Below are 25,710 nucleotides of genomic sequence, written 5' to 3' on the forward strand. Positions count from 1 at the left end.
CATTAAATAATGAACTACTGCCATGTTCAGCAGCATAGATGATACACAGAAATATAATATTAAGTAAATGTAGGCAGACACAAATATGTACATATTGTATGATTCCTTTTACATAAAGTTCAAAAATATGCAAAACTAACCTATGTTGATAGAAGTCAGGATTGTGATTGTCTTTGGGATGGAGTGAGAAATGACTTGGAAGCCCAAATAGGGAACTGTGGTTCCTCTTTATTTTATATTTCTCAATCTGGGTATTGTCTGCTTCATGAAAATCCACCAAGCTTCAATCTTGTGCTGTGTGCACAGTCTGTACCTTTATTGATATTATCATTCCATAAATAAGGCAAATTATTTAGCTCTTCTACTCTAAACCCTCCAAAATATTCCCACAAATTTTGAATAAATTTGGATATGTAGTCATTGCCTACAGTTTCCCCCTAGAGCTGGTCCCTGGGAGCCCTCAGCCCATACAACTTAGCCCTTTCTCCCTGACCTGCTCATCTGTGGCCAACTTCCCATCTCATCCTCCTCACTCCCTTTGCTTCACCTTGAAAATGACAAAGCAACTCCCTCTTACAATTTTGGATTTTCTGTTTCTTCTTTCAACAAAACTCTTCTCCCAAAGATTTAATTAATTCCCCATTCAGATGGACAGTGTTACCTTCTCAGAAATGATCATCTAAAATAGAAGCCCCCTTCAATTTTTTATTTCCTTGCCCTAGTTTACTGTTTTTTTACAGAACTGATCACTATGTAGACCTACATGGCGTTTCTAATTGTTTATATCTCATCCCCTAGAAGGCAACCTCCATGGGAGTAAAGTTGTCATATGTCTTTTTCACTGTTAATATTGTCAGAACTTGGAATACAAGAGATATCAGTGTTGAATAACTGAATGAATAAAGGATGTGAGTTAAATCCCATCTTTCACAGTTAGAAGTTGATGGTCAACATCTGTTTTAACATTAGGAGCATATTTAGATGTAAAGGCAACTACTAGAACTAAAATGAAATATGGTGAAAGTTTTTGAGGAGGTGCTGGGGTTGAGAGTGCTGGAGCAGACAATTGTTGTTTATCATTACAAGAAATTTTGTACTATTTACTATTAATCCAGATACATGCATCATGTTTTTAGTATTAAAACAGAAAAAAAGTTATAGGATATCAGGTCCTCTGGTTCTGGATTGCATTCTTTTGTAATAAACTGTACTCTCTCTTTACCAATCTGCAATCTATGGCTGAATGATTGTTTCTACTAGATGCCACTGATACTGGTGTATGTATTTACAGTACTGAGCCATTGTTAAGGCATACTAACCTTTAGTACTCCTAAGTAATTGTTAGAAACATGGGGCAAAGTCTCTTGACTGGCTATGGTGGAATGTGAGAAATCCCCTGGATGATTGCTTGGGTATAATAAATAACTCTTGCTTTCAAGACAGGTTGAAGAGGAATGAAAAGTGAACCAAGTTTCTCTCAATCTCTAGACCTCAATCCTTCTATCTACGTTCAGCTCAAACATCTGGGCAAGAATGCAGCATCACAATCAACATACAGGAAAGCAAAAAACAATGATCTAAACTCCATGCAAAGAGGGGAAGAGTGTATCATTTACTTTTTTCAGCAAAAGAGAATCCAGAATTTTTAGGTGTGCTGACTCCTCATCATAGCAGATGTTTTATTTAAATACTACTTTTAGTGTCAGTGAAAAATGGCCTACCAGTACATACATTTAGTTGGATCTTATACTAAAAGTGTCACATATAAGCATTTAAAGGAAGCTCTAATTTTCTTTACCTCCCATGTATCTTCGATGATTGTTCTATAAGGTGTAACAAGGCTTTGGAAATCATTAGGTCAGAGCTCAACAGGGAAAAAAACTAAATCAGTACAGATTATTTCAGACTTGTAGTTCCTTAAAGGCATATGTGTTGGGATTTTTTTTTCCCCACTTTTCTGTACAACCCTAATTTTCTCCAAGCAAGAACAATCTAATTGTTCTATCAAGAAAATCTAACTGATTACAGCCACATGGTATGTCTTCTATGAATGAAAATCACAGAGCTGTCCTGTACTGAGGTTTTTTTTGTTTTTTTTGTTTTTTTTGTTTTTGTGATCTCATAAGGAGAGGGAGGTGGGTGGGTTTCATGTCCTATCACACCCTCTTCATGAAGCAGCTACAGTCCCGCGGGCATCCTCCCCACCGTCAGCATGCAAAGCATGTCCCTACTTGGGGACCTTTGCACTCGCTTTGTATTCACTTCTCTCAGCTCTAACCCATGGCTGGGTTCATCTTTTCATTTGGGTATCTGCTTAAGAATCAAATCTTCCTCGAAGGGGCTTCTCCTGACTGCACACTCAGCTGCTCTCCATTCCTCTGCCTCATTTTATTTTCTTCTTAGCACTTAATTCTATTTGTGATTATTTTATTCCTATACTTTCTTTTGTGTTTATTCTCCTCACTGGACTATGAGCCCCAAAAACATAGTGGCATTTCTGTCTTTTTAATCACAGCAGTACCTAGTGCATGAATAAGAGACAACAAAACCTTGTTGGGTGAGTAAATGAAGAGGTAGATTAAAAAGGAAGAAATATAACAGATAGATGTTTCATTAGAACTGCATGCCCAATAACTAATTGTTGGAGGTGGAATGATATTCTGTATTTTTAACTATCATCCCAATTTGCAAAGTGCTTTCATACTGATTATCTCCTTTGATTCTATCAATGATCCTGGGTGAGGGCAGAAAAGGAAGTTGCCTAAGCGTTATGTGACCTGTCCTATATTACCCAACTGGGACATGGTAGAGCCCAGAACCCACGGCCACTGCCCACCACCAGCATCCATTCAACTGCAGCTGCTTCTCAAAGGGGGATTTTGATCCTTTTCTGCACAAACATTCTTTGTAAGCTCTGGAAGTTTGCTTCATTACAGCAATGTCAATATTTGCACAAAACAAAACCAGCTGACAAATCTATGAAAGCCTTGGTTTTAGAGGTGTTTTTTTAATCCCCTCTTTTTCTTATTGTTGCTACATGCAGTGTTGTTTTGCCAAAAAAAAAAAATGTTACATGGAACTAGCACTTAACCTATATCAATTAAACATCTAGTTATATTTAAACATGAAGTCATTTGCACTTGAGTCAAATAATGTAGACATAAAATTTTTAAATGGATGCATTATCATTTCTCAGCACTCTAGATATTCACATGTTCATTACTGACCAGTTTGGTGAAACTTGTATAAATCTGCAATATGAATGTGTTGAGCCTTCCTGGAGATTTAAAAAAAAACAAAACAAAACCTCACCTAGCTCAATGTAACCAGAACATCCCACTCCAGGAGACAGCTTGGACAGTTGATGGATATGATGATAAAATGAGAAGGATTCAGGAGTCAGATTTGTAGTGATTCTCTGGTGTGGTGTTTGGATTCCTAGAAAGATACTACATAAATAGAAAAGGGAATTGCTTTTAGGACCAACTAATATAAATTAGGAGATATTATTTATTTATTTGAAACACACACACACATACATACACACACACACACACACACACACACACACACACACACACACACACATACACACACACACACCATGCTCAATTACAATGATTTTCATCTGACCACAGAAGGACCATGATGGGTGCCCCCTCCCCACAGTGACAGAGCATGTTTTCCTAAATCCCCCTTTCCTTTCCAGAACTGTGAGACTGACAGCAAGTTACTTAACTCTGTCCAGCAGCAGCTGTGTGGGTTTTGCATAATTAATTATTTATACCAAGGCAGACACAGTAATTAACATCCAGATGAATATGATAGTCTGATCAGAAATACTTTGCATTTCAGCCATGCCTCAAGCAAGGAACTGTCAAAACTGGACTGTTTGACAGAGTGGGGCCTGCCAACCCCCCCGCCCCCGCCACACACACACAGACATCTGCTCTATAACAAAAAGAACAGATTCTCAAAGCAGTGTGTACATATATTCACTGGTTTTCGTCGACAAGGGATAGTTGATTACCTGTTCACAAATCATGGTCAATTTTGTCCGGTTCCAAGATCATCACTCAGTATCTCACAGAAGGTGAATTTTAAGTGAGAAGTCTGTTTCTGTGAGTGCCAGCCCTGCAAATGCAGTCGGATATGAGACCCTGATCTGTTACTCTTCAGATCTGTGAATGGAAGTGTCATGAAATGACTCTCATCCTTCCTTGGCTAGAAAACCAATAGTGCCTGTGAATTATTCTTAACAACCACAGTTACTTGACACCATATTACATTGCCACTTGTATGGAAAATAGAAATACATAATATATATATATAAAGTTACAGATTTCTCTAGAAACGGTGGAGAAATGTCATCAACGTGCATCTGTCTCATGTCATGCTGTGCATATTAATGCGGAGTTTCCAATATGTTTCACATTGCTTCCTGGACATAGTTGGATTCAGATGCTTGCTTGGCCATCATCAATTCAAAGCAGAGTGGCTATTTCCAAAAAATATAATTACTGCCCAGGGCTGGTGATTGTGACTATTATGATTACATGGATTAGATTATTTATAATCCAATTAATTATTTTTAAGTCAACCAGGAAATATGGATTAGGAATCAAAAGACCTAGATACTACTTTGGGTTCCATCTCTTAGGACTATTTTAACTTTGGGCCAGTCTCTTGACCATTATGAACATCTATTTCCTCATCTGTAGAGTGGGAACAGTTATCTTGTTTATTGGTAACGTTTATTAAAGCCTTTTGAAAAGTCCTGAGACTTTGGTTATAATATAAAATTATGAGAATAATTCCAGACTGCTGTAAAGGCATATTTTGTTTTGAGGGACACTGACACATAAGTTACTTGTTTGTATCAGCTGACTCGTTTTTAGGGTTGCTAGATTTATCAAATAAACATACAGAATGCCCAGTTAAATTTGAATTTTGGATAAACAACGGATAAAGAATTTTTCAGCATAAGTATGTCCCATGTCTTATTTGGGAAATATTTATACACAATTTATTTGTTGTTTATCTGAAATTCAAATTTAACTGTCCATCTGTATTTAACCCATATTCATTCTGCATTCAACCCTGCTTTTTGGCTTGAATGAAATGTCACCTGACAAGGCATGGGAGACACACACTTCCCCTCCCTGACCACAGTGTGAAGTGTGTTATGTCTTTGTACAACCAGGTATTTAGAAATACTAAGTCTTTCCTTCCACTTGCTTTTTACAGCACACCTCAATCTACCTGTGCTGTTTTAGCTAGAATGCATGTGCTGGAAATTGCCATGGTATTAAAGTGGATGTTTTATAATTTATCAAATATAGATGCACCTATTCTTTTAATTATGCTAATTAAGAGTACTAATTAGTAAGAATGCTTAATAGAGAAATTTCTCTGTGGGCTTCATTATATATGATGCCCCAGAGCACTCTTAATCTTGGAGATGGTAAAGACTATCCTGGCTGGTCTCTCCTCTGAACTAAAGATCAATAAAAAACAAAACAAAAAGCCTAAACAATAATGCATTAGATGAGCCAAGATATCCAATTTTGTCAAGACTCTATTAGCAGCTAAAATATAAATTCTACCATGAGGCATCTTTCTCTAAAAAAGAAAAGGAGGGGCAAAACATTGTATTTAAAAGAATAGGCCTGAGGAGATTTATAAACTTGTGTCTAGAAGACAGAAGGAACAAAAGAATCATTCATCTGTATAGAAATTGGACATAATTCACAAACTTAATTAATGTTGTTACCAGATTAAAATGAAAAAGAGAGAGAGATGAAATATACATTGTGGGAATAAAAGAGGTTCCCAAAGAGATTTGAGGGATTTTGCCACTTGAAAAGAAGATGGTTCAGTTCATTCGGTGACCTTGTAAGCAGAATGATCTAAGTCATATTCCAGAGAACAAAGTGTTAACTACAGCATGAGGAATAAGCATGATGTCACTGGTAACTATGTTTATTACACTTGGGATTGGGGCAGGATAATAGTACGGCTTCTAAGGAGGACTTTTAATAGAATTTATCCTTATCAGTCTGGAATGATACACGGGCAAGTCTTGTGATTCTTAAGAATCAGTGTCCACCTGTCATGATCTTGGTAACATGTATTTGTAGAAAGAAGTCAAGAAGCAAAATACTCTTACTTCTAATCCTAGCCCATATAAACTAGCACCCTCCTATATCATTCCATTTTGTGTATCTCCATTTCCTTCTTTTGCAAAATGAGGCCACGTGTGATTTTCTTGCTTCACTGCCCCTCCGTAGCCCCAAAATCCTCAGTCAGGCTACATAACTCCCACTGGTAACCACCGTCCTATTCCCAAGTCCAGATCACATTCTCAAAATCAGAGAAGCAAGGAGAGTAAGGATGCCTGACAGAGAACACTGGGCCCTACCCAATACAAAGAAGACAATTTCTAACCATAAAAGGGGCAAAAAGAAAGTGGGCTACCTGAAGGAATGTTCAGTAGGATCCTCATGCAAGTTTTAGCTGACTATTTGCTAACAATACTATGGAGAAGTTTAGGCATTTGTTAGAGCAGCTGAACTAGATAAACCTTAAGTTCTCTTCCAAATCCAAGAGTCTGAGACCCCGTCAAATCTCTTTGGTTGTTGCTTCTACCATCCAAACATGTTTTGCTTTGCTTTGTTGTTTTAATGCTTCCCTTAACCAAGACCTTGGCCTGTACCCTAACCCTAAAGCTAACCCTAAACTTCAATTTACCAATAATTGCTCTGTAATTTCAGACTCCTTACAACACAAGTTCGGTTGTGGAACTCTCTGATGGCAAGAACTGGCTCACCATTGAGAAGTTTCACGGACTTCCAGGGATCATCTAGTCCCCTTCTGCTGGAGTGGACACCTTAGACCTAGCACTTGTTGATGGTGTGTCTGAGCCCTGCACATCCCACGGTGGGGACAGAGGGTCATGAGTGGGGGACTTTGGAATCACTGAGAGATGGCTTCTCACTTCTGCTCCATTACTTACTGGATATGTGGCCTAAAGCTCGTGTCTTTTCTCTGCTAGGACTCTCAGTTCCTGCAACACAGAAATGCACAGTCACACTACTCAGAGGGTTCTTGTGAGCACCAACAGAGCCAAGTCTAACACTTCGAGGGCACTGGGTTGATACTGATGAATTCATTTTCTATCTTTCCATGTTTGGGGTGTGTCAAGATCACTAAAACCCAGGCAAGAAAACCAAAGAATAAATTGTTTGAATACATAAACTTCAGTCCTATGACCTTTCCATACCTCTGATCCTTTGTGTTGTCTTTTCATGTGAATACTGCCCTTTTAGTGTTAAGCTTCCATAGATTTGGTCCCAAATACAAATATATCCTTAAACTCTTTGGTGCGACTGCCTCTTCCAAAACTGAGCCCTGCAGTAGCAGGTGCATCTAAGAACAAACAAAATCTGTCCTTCTACTGAGTTAGCCACTTTTGCCCCTGTGAGGTGCTCCTCACCCTTGCTTTAACATTTCCCCTCGTGAGTCCACTTTATTGTTGAAATCCTAAATTCAGGGTCAGTACCTTGTTTTTTATTAGTATTCTCATTTTTCTGGACTGGAACAATCCCATTTAGTCATTTGCAATCTGGTGTAAAACAATGGATTGCAACCATTAAAAAGTAATGTTTAGGGCTTCGCTGGTGGCGCAGTGGTTGAGAGTCGTCTGCCGATGCAGGGGACACAGGTTCGTGTCCCGGTCCGGGAGGATCCCACGTGCCACGGAACGTCTGGGCCCGTGAGCCATGGCTGCTAAGCCTGCGCGTCCAGAGCCTGTGCTCTGCAGTGGGAGAAGCCACAGCAGTGAGAGGCCTGCATACCGCAAAAAAAAAAAAAAAAAAAGTAATGTTTATTATTATTTTTTTAGCTGTTTTTCTTCACTGGTATGACATTCTCACAGGCTATTTTGAGAAACACTGACCAGGAGAATAGCCATCCATGAATCATGCTCAGTGTATAGAAATGAAAAAGATAATTGAGTGGAAATGAAAGAGTTATGAGTTTCTGAGTCACTCATCTGGTGTGTTCACAGAGCATTGGTTTCCTTATTAATTTAGGGATATAATCTACTAAGTGCACTTCTGAGACTAAAACCTGTGATTTGGGAAACATGTGACTAACACTCTCACACGCAAATAAACACATGTGCAGTGATCGGAAATGGTGTCTGGCAGTGCTGGGAACCAGTGTGTGGAGTGTCTTGAAGCATTAAGCATTCTTCCTGTGCCATTCCTGTGGGAAACCATCTCTGTTTTCTGAGTCTTAACTTTGTTTAGTGCAGAATCATGGGTCAAAGATTCAGCTATGACCTTTCCTAAAGGAACACTTTTAGACTCCTTACTGAATTGTCTAGATAGTTTTTGCCATTCCCACCCCAAGTGACTGAAGAAAGAACAAATGATTCTTAGAAATTGTATTTTTTTGGTTTGGATAATTATACAACTAAACACAAATTCAGAAGCAGACAAAATTCTCATTGGTATTTCATCTGAATACAACAGGAAGGTTAGTACATCCTAGCAGCTAAACACCCTAGCAGCTAAATCTCTTTGCGTATTTGTCCCCTTCTCAAATTTAGGATCTTAAGGGCCAAACTTCATATTTCCTAATTCTACACACCCATGGTGCATGGGGACAAAGTACACAGATATTTATCAACTTGCAGGTTTATGAGTTACAGACCTCACTCAATGTACTTGGATGAAATGTCAATTTCAAAAATTGCATCAAATATTCCTAATATATTTTAAATGGTGTACTGAACCACAAATTTATTTTAAATTTTATCTTCAAACCAAGATCATCAAAACCAGCCAAAAATTTTGTGGAATTAACAAAGAAGCATGCAAGGAATTCAAAGGAGCTAAATGACAACAAACTTTTGGTCTACTAGAACATAATCTGAGTACAACATAGGTACAGTGCATGCACTACTTTCATACATGTGTTAATGGCATACTCTGTGCAAGGCACAGTGCTGGGCACGGGGTATGTACAATATTCCCTCATTGTGGTCCCTCTTCTCTAGACCAATATTTTTCCAAATGATGTCTTTTTCCCCAGGAGGAAAAGGATGTACTCTTAGTGATCTAATAAATATTTAAGAAAATATACTTTTTAATTACATGCTTTTATTTAATAGTAATCTGAAAGATAATAAAAGCATGTTTTGGATCATCTCAAAGACCATACTATAACTAAATGTCATCACATGCTTGCAGTGGCTACATTCACTTTGTATTTATCATCACACTGGGGCCACTTTAAATAGCATTAATGAAGTTTCCTTGCATTTATGTCACACCTATTGGGAGTCAGGTACTGTTTTGATAACTTGAAATACATAAACTCATTTAATCTTCACAATAATCCCAGAAAATTCAGACTACTATCATCATATGTTAAAGTAGAAACTGAGGCCAAGAGCTAGAATGTGGCAAACTTTAGTCTGGCTGTGGAGCTCACACTCTGCTCCTCCTGAATAAGAGCTGAGGCTCATTAGGAAAGGAAAACATGTGGAGAATAAGACATCCCATGGCACATGTTGGTGTATTTTGGTATATGATGCCTGCTGTTACATAGGCATCAAAGGTGGCTATCATTCAAACATCTATGAATATAACACACATTAATTGGTTAAAAGAAACTTTGTTCTAATAGTTTCAGAACAATAATTTGATAAAATTAAACATCTATTTATGTTTGTTTTAAATCTTAACAAATAAAGAATAAAGATAATGGCTTTAACCCGACAAAGTGAATCTACAAAAGTCTACAGTAAATGTCATCATTCATACCAAAATATTAAAAGGATTTACTTGAAAAGCAGGAATAAGGCAAGAATGTTTATTACCATGCTGCTTTGCAACACTGTACTGGTGGTTCTCACCAGTGCAATAGGACAAGAAAATAATAAAATCAAAATATTAGATAATATTATTGATAAAGAAAAAGTCAAAAGATATCACATACAAATTATTAAATTACATTAAAAATAGTACATTGGAAGGTGTGAATTCAATAATATATCAAGTTTCTATCAGGGAAAATAAGCTGCCCTAGGTTTACTTTGGGGAATCTGAGGCTATATGAACCTGGGGCTGCCATAACAATTTACCACAAACAAGGTGGTTTAAAGCAATTGAAATGCATTCTCTTGCAGTTCTGGAGGCTGTAAGTCCAAAATCAAATTGTCAGCTGGGCCATGTTATCTCTAAAGGCTCTGGGAAGAACCTCTCCTTGCATCTTTTAGCTTCTGGTGGTTGTTGGCAGTCCTCAGCATTCTTTGGCTTAGAGACATCACTCCAATCTCTGCCACTGTCTTCACATGAACTTCTTCCTTGTGTGTCTCTGACTGACTCTGTTTCTTCTACTCTTATAGACTCCACTCATTTTGATTTTAGGCTCACCCCATTCCAATATAACCTCATCTTATTTAACTATACCTGTGAAGACCATGTTTCCAAATAAAGTCTTATTCACAGATATCAGGGGTTAGGATATCAGCACATATTTTTTCAGGACATAGTTTAATGGACAACAGAAGCTCATGAAAACACTGAAAGGGATGGGTAATAAAGATCAAGGAAGCCGTTTCTAGTTTATGGAAACCAGAAATTGATGTTGATGACCTTAGCCACATGAAGCACCAAAGCAGTGAATTTCTGATGGATGTCCAGATGCTCGCATCTGCTGAAAAAGTTTACATGTTTGTCTGTGACTTCCATGGGAGCAAGTGAGGCATTCACTTTTCTTACACCCAGATGACTCACTTTTATGTATGGAATCTAAACCAGCAACCTTCTGGCAAGGCTTTCTGGGAAATATGGTTTCTAGGTGAGAAATGGAATATTGCCTGTCATGTCAGTAAATGAAGGATGCCCCAGTCATCAGCGATTGCAGCCACCACTGGCTGGTGAGCTGGTGAGCCCTGAGGGAACTCAGGAAGGAAAAGAATACCTGCCATCTAGCAGCCATCAGACTGCAGCCACTCCCTAAGGTGAGCCCTGAGGAAACTCAGGATGTGAAAACACAGGATACTGGCCCCAGATAGCTGAGGTGAATATCAAAGGAATGATTTCTGTGAGCCCAGACACTTGCGTCTTCCCATACACAGAAAAGTGCTAAATTCCTTAAATTGAGATACCTACTTTTCTTTTATCAAAGGTAATCTCTTGTTCCTACTACCTGCCCTTTTTTGCAAAACTCCTATATATCTTAGCTCCCCCCTCACCTCCTGGGAGCAGTTTTCTCAGGGTTACTTGAGATGCTGACTCCTGGGTTTGAAGTCCTAAAAGTTTCTGCCGAATAAAGCATAACTCTTAACTTTTAGGTTGTGAATATATTTTTTAGTTGATATGGGTTCCCAGTCTCTGTAGTAACAGAATGTTGGGACTGATGATGAGTATCAGTGGACAGTATTAAATATAATTTTCAAAACTTGAATTTCTATTTACCAGGAGCAAACAGAAAAATCAATTTAAAATTTTAAAATAACATTTATAATAATATATATAAAAACTAAAAATATTTTTTTGAAAATATATGTAATATACTTATGGAGAAAACATAAAAGTTTATTGAAATAAAATAAATTCTTAAATTTAAAGAAGATAATTACAGTGCTTAGAAGACATGTTGATTCTTGTTAATGTTTATGGAAGCAACGTTTCTAATAGAAACAAAAATAGAACACAAACTAAATATCTAATAAGAAGAGAATTAATAAATAAATTATGGTATATTTACAAATTTGAGTATTATACAATGGCAGAAATAATGAAGCACAGTCACATGTAACAAAAATATTCAATCTTAGAAACCAACGTTGAGTTAAAAATATAAGCTGTGGGCTTCAAGATGGCGGAAGCATAAGACGCAGAGATCACCTTCCTCACCACAGATACATCAGAAATACATCTACACGTGGAACTCCTACAGAACACCTACTGAATGCTGGCAGAAGACCTCAGACCTCCCAAAAGGCAAGAAACTCCCCACGTACCTGTGTAGGGCAAAAGAAAAAAGAATAAACAGAGACAAAAGGATAGGGACTGTACCTGCAACAGTGGGAGGGAGCTGTGAAGGAGGAGACGTTTCCACCCACTAGAAGCCCCTTCGTGGGCGGAGACTGCGGGTGATGGAGGGGGAAAGCTTCGGACCCGCTGAGGAAAGCACAGCAACAGGGGTGCGGGGGGCAAAGCTGAGAGATTCCCCCACAGAGGATCCGTTGCGACCATACTCACCAGCCCGAGAGGCTTGTCTGCTCACCTGCAGGGGCGGGCGGGGCTGGGAGCTGAGGATTGGGCTTCGGTCTGAGCGCAGGGAGAGGACTGGGGTTGGCGGCGTGAACACAGCCTGCAAGGGGTTAGTGCACCATGGCTAGCCGGGAGGGAGTCCGGGGAAAAGTCTGGACCTGCCGAAGAGACAAGAGACTTTTTCTTCGTTCTTTGTTTCCAGGTGCATGAGGAGAGGGGATTGAGAGCGCTGCCTAAAGGAGCTCCAGAGACGGGCGCGAGCCGCGGCTAAAAGCGCAGACCGCAGAGACGGGCATGAGACGCTAAGGCTGCTGCCACCGCCACCAGGAAGCCTGTGTGCGAGCACAGGTCGCTATCCACAGCCCCCTTCTGGGAAGCCTGTGCAGCCCGCCACTGCCAGGGTCCCGGGATCCAGGGACAACTTCCCTGGGAGAATGCACGGCGCGCCTCAGGCTGGTGCAACGTCCCAGCGGCCTCTACCATCACAGGATCGCCCGGCACGCCATACCCCTCCCTCCCCCCGGCCTGAATGAGCCAGAGGCCCCGAATCAGCTGCTCCTTTAACCCCGTCCTGTCTGAGCGAAGAACAGGCGCCCTCCGGCGACCTACACGCAAAGGCAGGGCCACATCCAAAGCTGAACCTCGGGAGCTGTGCGAACAAAGAAGAGAAAGGGAAATCTCTCCCAGCAGCCTCAGGAGCAGTGGATTAAATCTCCACAATCAACTTGATGTACCCTACATCTGTGGAATACATGAATAGACAACGAATCATCCCAAATTGAGGAGGTGGACTTCAGGAGCAACAATATATATAATTTTTTCTCTTATTGTGACTGCGTATGTGTATGCTTCTGTGTGTGATTTTGTCTGTATAGCTTTGCTTTTACCATTTGTCCTGGGTTCTGTCTGTCCAAATATTTTTTTAGTGTTTTTTTTCTTTTCCCGATATGTGGGCCTCTCACTGTTGTGGCCTATCCCGTTGCAGAGCACAGGCTCTGGACGCGCAGGTTAAGCGTCCATGGCTCACGGGCCCAGCCGCTCCGCGGCATGTGGGATCTTCCCGGACGGGGGCATGAACCCGTGTCCCTTGCATCGGCAGGCAGATTCTCAACCACTGCGCCACCAAGGAAGCCCTAATGATTTTTTTTTTTTACTTAAAAAATTTTTTTTAATTGTTATTTTAATAACTTTATTTTACTTTATTTACTTTATTTTATTTTATCTTCTATCTTTCTTTCTATTTTTTCTCCCTTTTATTCTGACCTGTGTGGATGAAAGGCTCTTGGTGCTCCAGCCAGGCGTCAGGAATGTGCCTCTGAAGTGGGAGAGCCAAGTTCAGGACACTAGTCCACAAGAGACCTCCCAGCTCCACGTAATATCAAACGGTGAAAATCTCCCAGAGATCTCCATCTCAATGCCAAGACCCAGCTTCACTCAACGACCAGCAAGCTACAGTGCAGAACACCCTATGCCAAACAACTAACAAGACAGGAACACAACACCATCCATTAGCAGATAGGCTGCCTAAAATCATAATAAGGCCACAGAAACCCCAAAACACACCACCAGACGTGGACCTGCCCACCAGAGAGAAAAGATCCAGCGTCATCCACCAGAACACAAGCACTAGTCCCCTCCACCTACAAAGCCTACACAGCCACTGAACCAAACTTAGCCACTGGGGACAGACACCAAAAACAACGGAAACTATGAACCTGCAGCATGCAAAAAGGAGACCCCAAACACAGTAAGCTAAGCAAAATGAGAAGACAAAAAGCACACAGCAGATGAAGGAGCAAGACAAACACCCAACAGACCTAACAAATGAAGAAGAAATAGGCAGTCTACCTGAAAAAGAATTCAGAATAATGATAGTAAAGATGATCCAAAATCTTGGAAATAGAATGGAGAAAATACAAGAAACGTTTAACAAGGACCTAGAAGAACTAAAGAGCAAACAAACAGTGATGAACAACACAATAAATGAAATTAAAAATTCTCTAGAAGGGATCAATAGCAGAATAACTGAGGCAGAAGAATGGATAAGTGACCTGGGAAATAAAATAGTAGAAATAACTACTGCAGAGTAGAATAAAGAAAAAAGAATGAAAAGAATTGAGGACAGTCTCAGAGAGTTCTGGGACAAAATTAAACACACCATTATTTGAATTATAGGAGTCCCAGAAGAAGAAGAGAAAAAGAAAGGGACTGAGAAAATATTTGAAGAGATTATAGTTGAAAGCTTCCCTAATATGGGAAAGGAAATAGTTAATCAAGTCCAGAAAGCACAGAGAGTCCCATACAGGATAAATCCAAGGAGAAACACGCCAAGACACATATTAATCAAACTATCAAAAATTAAATACAAAGAAAATATATTAAAAGCAACAAGGGAGAAACAACAAATAACACACAGGGGAATCCCCATAAGGTTAACACCTGCTCTTTCAGCAGAAACTCTGCAAGCCAGAAGGGTGTGGCAGGACATATTTAAAGTGATGAAGGTGAAAAACCTACAACCAAGATTACTCTACCCAGCAAGGATCTCATTCAGATTTGATGGAGAAATTAAAGCCTTTACAGACAAGCAAAAGCTAAGAGAATTCAGCACCACCAAACCACCTTTACAACAAATGCTAAAGGAAGTTCTTTAGGCAGGAAACACAAGAGAAGGAAAAGACCTACAATAACAAACCCAAAACGATTAAGAAAATGGGAATAGGGACATACATATTGATAATTACCTTAAATGTAAATGGATTAAATGTTCCAAGCAAAAGACATAGATTGGCTGAATGGATACAAAAACAAGACCCATATATATGCTGTCTACAAGAGAGCCACTTCAGACCTAGGGACACATACACACTAAAAGTGTGGGGATGGAAAAAGATATTCCATGCAAATGGAAATCAAAAGAAAGCTGGTGTAGAAATTCTCATATCAGAAAAAATAGACTTTAAAACAAAGAGACAAAGAAAGAAACTACATAATGTCAAGAGATCAATCAAAGAAGGTGATATAACAGTTGTAAATATTTATGCACCCAACATAGGAGTACCTCAATACATAAGGCAAATACTAACAGCCATAAAAGAGGAAATCGACAGTAACACAATCATAGTAGGGGACTTTAACACCCCACTTTCACCAATGGACAGATCATCCAAAATGAAAATAAATAAGGAAACACAAGCTTTAAATGATACATTAAACAAGATGGACTTAATTGATATTTATAGGACATTCCATCCTAAAACAACAGAATACATGTTCTTCTCAAGTGCTCATGGAATATTATCCCGGATAGATCATATCTTGGGTCACAGATCAAGCCTTGATAAACCTAAGAAAATTGAAATTGTATCAAGTATCTTTTCCAACCACAATGCTGTGAGACTAGATATCAATTAAAGGAAAAAATCTGTAAAACTACAAATACATGGAGGCTAAACAAAACACTATTTAATAACGAAGAGATCACTGAGGAAATCAAAGAGGAAATCAAAAAATACCTAGAAAGAAATGGCAATGAAAACACAATGACCCAAAACACATGGGATGCAGCAAAAGCAGTTCTAAGAGGGAAGTTTCTAGCAATAGAATCCTACCTCAAGAAACAAGAAACATCTCAAATAAACAACCTAACCTTACACCTAAAGGAACTAGAGAAAGAAGAACAAACAAAACCCAAAGTTAGTAGAAGGAAAGAAATCATAAAGATCAGAGCAGAAATAAATGAAATAGAAACAAAGAAAACAATAGCAGAGATCAATAAAACTAAAAGATGGTTCTTTGAGAAGATGAACAAAATTGATAAACCATTAGCCAGACTCATCAAGAAAAAAGGGAGAAGACTCAAATCAACAGAATTAGAAATGAAAAAAGAGAAATAACAACTGACACTGCAGAAATACAAAGGATCATAAGAGAGTACTACAAGCAACTATATGGCAATAACATGGACAACCTGGAAGAAATGGACAAATTTTTTGGAAAGCACAACCTTCTGAGACTGAACCAGGAAGAAATAGAAAATATAAACAGACCAATCACAAGCACTGAAATTAAGACTGTGATTAAAAACCTTCCAGGGCTTACCTGGTGGTGCAGTGATTGAGAGTTCACCTGCCGATGCAGGGGACACGGGTTCGTGCCCCGGTCTGGGAGGATCCCACATGCCATGGAGTGGCTGGGCCTGTAAGCCATGGCTGCTGAGCCTGCACGTCCAGATCCTGTGCTCCGCAACGGGAGAGGCCACAACAGTGAGAGGCCCATGTACCGCAAAAAAAAAAAAAAAAAAACCTTCCAGGAAACAAAAGCCCAGGACCAGATGGCTTCACAGGTGAATTCTATCATTTAGTGGTGAACTAACACCTATCCTTCTCAAACTCTTCGAAAATATAGCAGTGGGAGGAACACTCCCAAACTCATTCTATGAGACCACCATCACCGTGATACCAAAACCAGACAAAGATGTCACAAAGAAACAAAACTACAGGCCAATATTACTGATGAACATAGATGCAAAAATCCTCAACAAAATACTAGCAAACAGAATCCAACAACCATTAAAAGGAACATACACCATGATCAAGTGGGGTTTATCACAGGAATGCAAGGATTCTTAAATATACACAAATCAACCAATGTGATACACCATATTAACAAATTGAAGGAAAAAAATATGATCATTTCAATAGATGAAGATAAAGCTTTTGACAAAATTCAACACCCATTTATAACAAAAATCCTCCAAAAAGTAGGCATAGAGGGAACTTACCTCAACATAATAAAGGCCATATATGATAAACCCACAGCCAACATTGTTCTCAATGGTGAAAAACTGAAATTATTTCCTCTAAGATCAGGAACAAGACAAGGTTACCAAATCTAACCATTGTTATTCAACATAGTTTTGAAAGTTTTAACCACAGCAATCAGAAAAGAAAAGAAATAAAAGGAATGCAAATCTGAAAAGAAGAAGTAAAGCTGTCACTGTTTGCAGATGACATGATACTATACATAGAGAATCCTAAAGATGTTACCAGAAAACTACTACAGCTAATCAATGAATTTGGTAAAGTAGCACGATACAAAATTAATGCACAGACATCTCTTGCATTCCTATACACTAATGATGAAAAATCTGAAAGAGAAATTAAGGAAACACTCCCATTTACCACTGCAACAAAAAGAATAAAATACCTAGGAGTAAGCCTACCTAAAGAGACAAAAGACCTGTATGCAGAAAACTATAAGACACTGATGAAATAAATTAAAGATGATACAAACAGATGGAGAGATATACTGTGTTCTTGGATTGGAAGAATCAACATTGTGAAAATGCCTATACTGCCCAAAACAATCTACAGAGTCAATGCAATCCCTATCAAACTACCAATGGCATTTTTCACAGAACTAGAACAAAAAATTGCACAATTTGTATGAAAACATGAAAGACCCTGAAGAGCCAAAGCAATCTTGCAAAAGAAAAATGGAGCTCGAGGAATCAGGCTCCCAGACTTCCGAGTATACTACAAAGCTACAGTAATCAAGACAGTATGTTACTGTCACAAAAAAAGAAATATAGATAAATGGAACAAGATAGAAAGCCCAGAGATAAGGCCACACACATATGGTCACCTTATTTTTGATAAAGGCGGTAAGAATGCACAATGGAGATCAGACAGCCTCTTCAATAAGTGGTGCTGGGAAAACTGGACAGCTACCTGTAAAAGAATGAAATTAGAACACTCCCTAACACCACACCCAAAATTAAACCCAAAAAGGATTAAAGAGCTAAATGTAAGGCCAGACACTATCAAACTCTTAGAGGAAAACATAGGCAGAACACTCTATGACATAAATCACAGCAAGATCCTTTTTGACCCACCTCCTAGAGAAATGGAAATAAAAACAAAAATAAACAAATGGGGCCTAATGAAACTTAAAAGCTTTTGCACAGCAAAGGAAACCATAAACAAGATGAAAAGACAACCCTCAGAATGGGAGAAAATACTTGCAAACTAAGCAACTGACAAAGGATTAATCTCCAAATATACAAGCAGCTCATGCAGCTCAATATCAGAAAAACAAACAACCCAATCCACAAATGGGCAGAAGACCTAAATAGACATTTCTCCAAAGAAGATATACAGGTTGCCAAGAAACACATGAAAGGATGCTCCACATCACTAATCATTAGAGAAATGCAAGTCAAAACTAAATGAGGTATCACCTCACACTGGTCAGAATGGCCATCATCAAAAAATCTACAAACAAATGCTGGAGATGGTGTGGAGAAAAGGGAATCCTCTTGCACTGTTGGTGGGAATGTAAATTGATATGGCCACCATGGAAAACATTATGGAGACTCCTTAAAACCTCAAAATAGAGTTACCATATGACCCAGCAATCCCACTACTGGGTATATACCCTGAGAAAACCATAATTCAAAAAGAGTAATGTACCACAGCTCTATTTACCATAACCAGGACATGGAAGCAACCTAAGTGTCCACTGACACATGAATGGATAAAGAAGATGTGGCATATATATACAATGGAATATTACTCAGCCATAAAAAGAAATGAAATTGAGTTATTTGTAGTGAGGTGGATGGACCTAGAGGCTGTCATACAGAGTGAAGTAAGTCAGAAAGAGAAAAACAAATACCGTATGCTAACATATATATATGGAATCTAAGAAAAAAAAAGTCATGAAGAACCTAGGGGCAAGACAGGAATAAAGACACAGACCTACTAGAGAATAGATTTGAGGATATGGGGAGGGGGAAGGGTAAGCTGTGACAAAGTGAGAGATTGGCATGGACATATGTACAGTACCAAACGTAAAATAGATAGCTAGTGGGAAGCAGCTGCATAGCACAGGGAGATCAGCTCGTGCTTTGTGACCACCTAGAAGGGTGGGATAGGGAGCGTGGGAGGGAGGGAGACACAAGAGGGAAGAGATATGGGAACATATGTATATGTATAACTGGTTCACTTTGTTATAAAGTAGAAACTAACACCTCTTTGTAAAGCAATTATACTACAGTAAAGATGTTTAAAGATATATATATATATTTAAGTTGTGGAATAGTACATATAGTATGATACCGTTTTTATAGCATTCAAAAGCAAGTAAAAGAGAACAAGATATTATCTAATAAAATATGAATATATTGCAAAAGTATTTTTAAATGACCAAGAGATGATTAAGACAAAATTGAGGCTGCTCATTATTTCCAGGAAAAGTAGAGGGGTGGGATCTGTGTGGCCTCTCAGTGCCCCTGGCTATATTCTAGTTAGATTGGTTGGTAAGATCAGGAGTGCTTATTTTATTAATGTGCTTTATCAATTATACATGCTACTTGAGGCCATCACCTATTAAATAGTATATATTTTCAGGAAATGAAAGAATAAATGAATGAGTGAATAAAAATGAAAGTTACAATATTTTCCTCTGCATAACAATGGTCACAGTAAATACTCCACTTATGAGGCCATTTGTCTAGGATCTTAGATTTTAGTTAAGAAAGTAAGAGATAGTGTAAAATAAATAGGTTAAGTCTAGTTGAAAAGCCACATGAACAGGACAAACATCACAGGTTGATGCTAAAATAATGAAAAAGAAGGGAAAGGAAGGAGTTGATGAATCATGCAATTTATCTGCTTATGTTTATCCTGCATAATTAAATACACGCTTGTTCTTAGAGGCAAGACCTTACCTCACTTACATAATCAGTAACATGCAGCAGAGCCAAAAAGTTTTTATTAAATGTGCAAATTGTAATAAAAGCTGTATCATAATTACTGTCTAAGTAAATGCTGAACAAATGTATTCAAATTAACAACAAATGTACTTGTTAACACTACACTGATTCGTGTGTTTCTATATCTTATTAACACTTATTGGCCATCACTGTACCAGGCACATGGTTAGAAATGAGGTCATGTAAGAAGAAACACAGTCTCAGTCTTTGCAAGTGTGTTAGACAAGAGAGAAGCCTGATAAATATAAAGAACCGGTAATCTAGTGTGACATGTGCTAAAACAGCAGTATTACCTATAAAAGGCTGCAGGCTGCAGGATGGAACCACTCTCCAGTTCACAGGAAGGGATATGAAAGCTGCAAAGGAAAGGTAATGTGGAAGCAATCCTGAAACCAGAGCAGGACTTTTACAAGTAGAGAGAAGAGGAGGAAAGTCTGTGTGAAGTCAAATAAGTGCAAGTGGCCATGACATATTTACCAACGTGTAAGAAATGTTAAATGTGTAGGAAAATGAAGCAGATGAGGAAAGACCCCAGGATGATGCTGCAAAGGCAAAAAGGGTGAGACAGATTGTGAGGCTCTTTATATTACTGATATTGGTAAGGGTTTGTCAAGCCGAGTGATGAGAACTACCACTACATGCTGAGCAAAGAAATACCATGTTTACCCAGAAACATGACCACTGTTCGTAGTAGCATAGACAATAGAGGGAAGAAACTAAGTCTGGGAAGCTACTGATTACACCCTTAAATGGGGATGAAGGTTTAACTATGAGAAATGAGCAGCAGGTGACAATCTGACAGAAGGAAACACACAGTAGAATGTGGAAATAAGCTGGGGGTGAGAGAATGGGAAACATCACACTGGACTTAGATGATGAACATCTAAGGAGCAACTGAAACTGCAAGATTCCTACTGTATCTCATAAAACGAGCTAGCTGTCCTTCTTTACAGAAAAGTTGGGAGGTTACCTCTGTGAGGGCATCAGGCACAGCTTATTGTAGCTACAGAACATGAAGAGCTTGATTAACAATCTACTTACTCTTGTCTCCTTTCCCCTCTTTGTTTGCAGAACACTGGTTGTAGACCTTACGCTCTCCATGAAGGAAAATTTAGGACTCCCCTCTCAAGAAACAGATGAGACAAACTTCCCATGAACATAGAAAATACTAAGAATTAACACTAGATTGTTTCTCTTTCTTGCTTCTTAATGTAAAAGTTTATTGCTATGAACTTCCCTCTTAGAATGGCCTTTGCTGCATCTCATAAGTTCTGGTATGTTGTATTTCCATTTCCATTTGTCTAAAGAAACTTTTTTCTTGCCCCTATAATTTCTTCTTTGAGCCATTGGTTGTTCAGGAGAGAATTGTTTAATTTCCATGTATTCATCAATTTTCCAGTTTTTCTTTTATCGATTTCTAGTTTCATGCCTTTGTGAGCAGAGAAGATATTCACTTTGTTGTATAGCAGAAACTAACACAATATTGTAAAGCAATTATATGCCAATAAAGATATTTAATTTTTTTAATTAAAGAAAAAGAATAAATAGAAATTTAAGAAAAATTAAATCTCAAAAGAATTGGAAAAAAATGCAAGGTATAGTGAGGAGAAGAACCTAAAAATATACACATATTCTTAGAGATGTGAAAGTAGATAATGTATCTACAAAAAAAACTGAATGCTTTTTTCACCTAGGATAATAAAAAATAATCTCTCAAATATTAAAATTAGATGGTAAAATTAAAAATTCAATGAAAAGATTGGAAGATATAATTGATCATATTTCCTAGAAAGCATGTGATATAAGAAATAGGTAAAAAAACAGTACAATTAAAACATCAATCCAAAGTGTTCAAAGAATAGAAAACTCCAGAAAAAAAGAAAGATAACATAAAAATAAAGGAGAAGAAATAAAAGAAAAATGGCATAAGAAATTTCCTTGGAACTGAAGAACATCATTTGTCCGATTAATGATTCCTCTTTATTCCCCAGCACATTTGAAGGAGAAGGACCACACACCAAGGAAGATACATCATCATAAATTTCAAAACACTGGGGGAAAAATAAAGTCCTAAAGTCTTCCAGACAGAAAGGAAAATGGGACAAACAGAGGATGTAGACAAGAATGGCTCCCACTTCCACCACAGCCAGGCTGAAACTGAGGCATTGTGTTCAAAAGTTATGAGATATAATTTGTACACAATATTTTTGTACCCAGCCAGAATGTTAATTAGGCATAGAGATTATAATAGTTTTTTTTCAGATTTGTAGCCTCTCAAGAATTTTAAGTATCATGCTGAAAGAAGATATACTCCACCGAAATGAGAAAATAAACTCAGAAGGGCATGAACTATAAAAAAAAGTATAGATACAACCCAGAAAAAGAAGATGAAAACCTTAGAATGAGTGTGAAGGGAAACCTTTACCCCACAGCTGCACAGCAGACCTACAGGTGACCCATTTTTAAGGCTAAAATGAGATTTATGGCTCATGTGGATACACTTAAACATATTAGAAGGAGACTTACATTCTAGCATTGAATTTATGGGTTAAATAATTTTTTTTAATTAAATAATGGTTGACCCCCCCCAACAAAAACAAACAACAAAAACACTAAGCAAAAAGCTAAGTAGATAAATAAGGTGATTATTGACCTCCAGGAAAGCAAAATACATTGTACAAAAAAGGAAATAATGTTTTAGTACACTGGATATCTAGTTAAAATAGCATAAACATTACTGATTTAACAAAAAATAAAAAACGTGGTATATTAGGTTAAGGAAAGGGTAAGTGAGGAGAAGATATAAACCACTCATGTGTAGGAAGTCAACTAATAAAAGTTGAAATTTGATCCTACCCTGAAACAAGTGTGTCCAGAGCTTGACCAGCATCTTATTTGTGCATTACAAACCTACAGAACCTCTGTGATTATGTGCATGTGTAAGAAGAAGAATTGTTACAAACCCAGAAGACCTCTGCCAAGGTTATAAATTTGAGAATTTTCAAGATACTAGGAAATATTGGTGAAATAACCAGGAAGAGGGACCTCCCTGGTGGTCAAGTGGTTAAGATTGGAGGGGGCACAGTTTCCCTGGTTAGGGAACTAAGATTCTGCCTGCTGTGTGGTGCGGCCAAAAAATAATAAAAAGTAAATAAAAATAGTCTCCATAACCAATATTAAAAAAAAAAAAGAAATAAGCATGAAGATTACAAGAGTAGGATAGCACTATGATTAAAGACAGAATCAGATGTAATGGGCTAAATGGTGCCCCCTATCCCAAGTTATGTGCACATCCTAATCCCTAGAACCTATGGATGTGTCTTTGATCACAAAAGATGTGATTAAGTTTAGGAACTTGAGGAGGAGCGTATACTGGGTCATCTGGGTGGTCCTCCTGCAATCAGGCCTTTCCTCATAAGAAAGAGGCCTAGAGAGTTCTGAATCAGACACACAGAGAAAGCTATGAAAAGAAAGAGCAGAGGGAGAGATGCCACCACAAGCCAAGGAAAGCTGTTTGCCACCAGAAGCTGGAAGAGGCAGATAACAAATTCTGTAGATCCTCCAGAAGGAGTGTGGCCCAGCCAACACCTTGGACTTTTGGCCTCAAAAACTCTGAGATATTAAATTTCTCTTCTTTTTAATCCTCCAAATTTGTGAAAATTTGTTACAAAACCCGCAGGAAACTAATCCACCAGGGTGCACTCCTATTTTAAAGGACAGGACAAGTGATAACAAGACAGACATGGAAAAAGGGTTTTTAGTGAAGGTTTTTAGGGTGTCATGGACGACTTTCATAAAACAGAGGCATTGGAATGGTGAGGACACCAGAAAGGCAGGAGTGGGTGAGCTTGGACGTGAGGTGAGACTAGGAGGCCGTGACTTCAAATATCTGTTAGTATTTTTTAAGGCTATAAAGAGGATAGAAGTAGGACAGAAAAAGGAGGGGACTTTCAATCCCATAAGCTAAAATCAGAATTATTTTATAATTACACCTAATTCTATAATCACACATAGGGGAACAATGAGGGGTAGGCAGTCAGACTGGGGAGAGAAATACTTGGATCAAAACCTGTCTGGCTCTTCCATTTACCAGCTTATGAGCCAGGCTTTCCAGTTAATCTCAGCTCTGTGACCCTCTAGGTCTTCATCTGTATATTGAAGATAATAATACCTATCTGTATAAACAGCTCATTCAGCTCAATATTAAAAATAACAAACAACCCAATCCAAAAATGGGCAGAAGATCTAAATAGACAGTTCTCCAATGCAGACATACAGATGGCCAAGAAGCACATGAAAAGCTGCTCAACATCAATAATTATTAGAGAAATGCAAATCAAAACTACAATGGGGGGGCTTCCCTGGTGGTGCAGTGGTTGAGAGTCCGCCTGCCGATACAGGGGACATGGGTTCGTGCCCCGGTCCGGGAAGATCCCGCATGCCAAGGAGCGGCTGGGCCCGTGAGCCATGGCCGCTGGGCCTGTGCGTCCGGAGCCTGTGCTCCGCAACAGGAGAGGCCACGGCGGTGAGAGGCCCGCGTAACAAAAAAAAAAAAAAAAACTACAATGGGGTATCACCTTATACCAGTTAGAATGGCCATCATTAGAAAATCTACAAACAACAAATCCTGGAGTGGGTGTGAAGAAAAGGGTACCCTCTTGCACTGTTGGTGGGAATGTAAATTGATACAGCCACTATGGAGAACAGTTTCGAGGTTCCTTAAAAAACTAAAAATAGAATTACCATATGATCCAACAATCCCACTACTGGGCATATACCCAGAGAAAACCATAATTCAAAAAGACACATGCACCCCAATGTTCATTGCAGTACTATTTACAATAGCCAGGACATGGAAGCAACCTAAATTCCCATCGACAGATGAATGGATAAAGAAGATGTGGTACATATATACAAGGGAATATTACTCAGCCATAAAAAGGAACAAAATTTAGTCATTTGTTGAGACGTGGATGGATCTAGAGACTGTCATACAGAGTGAAGTATGTCAGAAAGAGAAAAAAAAATATCGTATATTAATGCATATATGTGGAACCTAGAAAAATGGTACAGATGAACCAGTTTGCAGGGCAGAAATCAAGACACAGATGTAGAGAACAAACATATGGACACCAAGCAGGGAAAGTGGCGGAGTGGTGTGGGTGGTGGTGTGATGAATTGAGCGATTGGGATTGACATGTATACACTGATGTGTATAAAATTGATGACTAATAAGAACCTGTTGTATAAAAAAAATAAATAAAATAAAATTGAAAAATTAAAAAAAAAAAACCTATCCATGAGGTCAGTAAGTTCCTTAAGTAAAGCAATGTGTGTAGAACGTTTGATATGTTGTCCCCTGCATGCTGAGTCCTTAAAGGTGTAAGAGTTATTATTCCTGTGTCGTTGTGAGTTGTCACTGTTAGTAGTTTTATGTCAGAGTAAAAGAATGCAGAGATGCGCTATAAAAATTCACATTAACTGCAAACTACTCAGACCAAAGGCACTACATATTATAGATGACACACGTCCCTGAGTTGGTAAAGCTTTTGAAAACTCAGTGCAGTTAACTGAGAGATAAATGGAGAACTTTATTATAATAGAGCACTAGTAGTCCACTGACCATCTTCAACAGAAATC

The sequence above is a fragment of the Leucopleurus acutus genome (assembly GCF_964270905.1).
Source record: "Leucopleurus acutus genome assembly, chromosome: 12".
NCBI classification, from domain to species: Eukaryota; Metazoa; Chordata; class Mammalia; order Artiodactyla; family Delphinidae; genus Leucopleurus; species Leucopleurus acutus.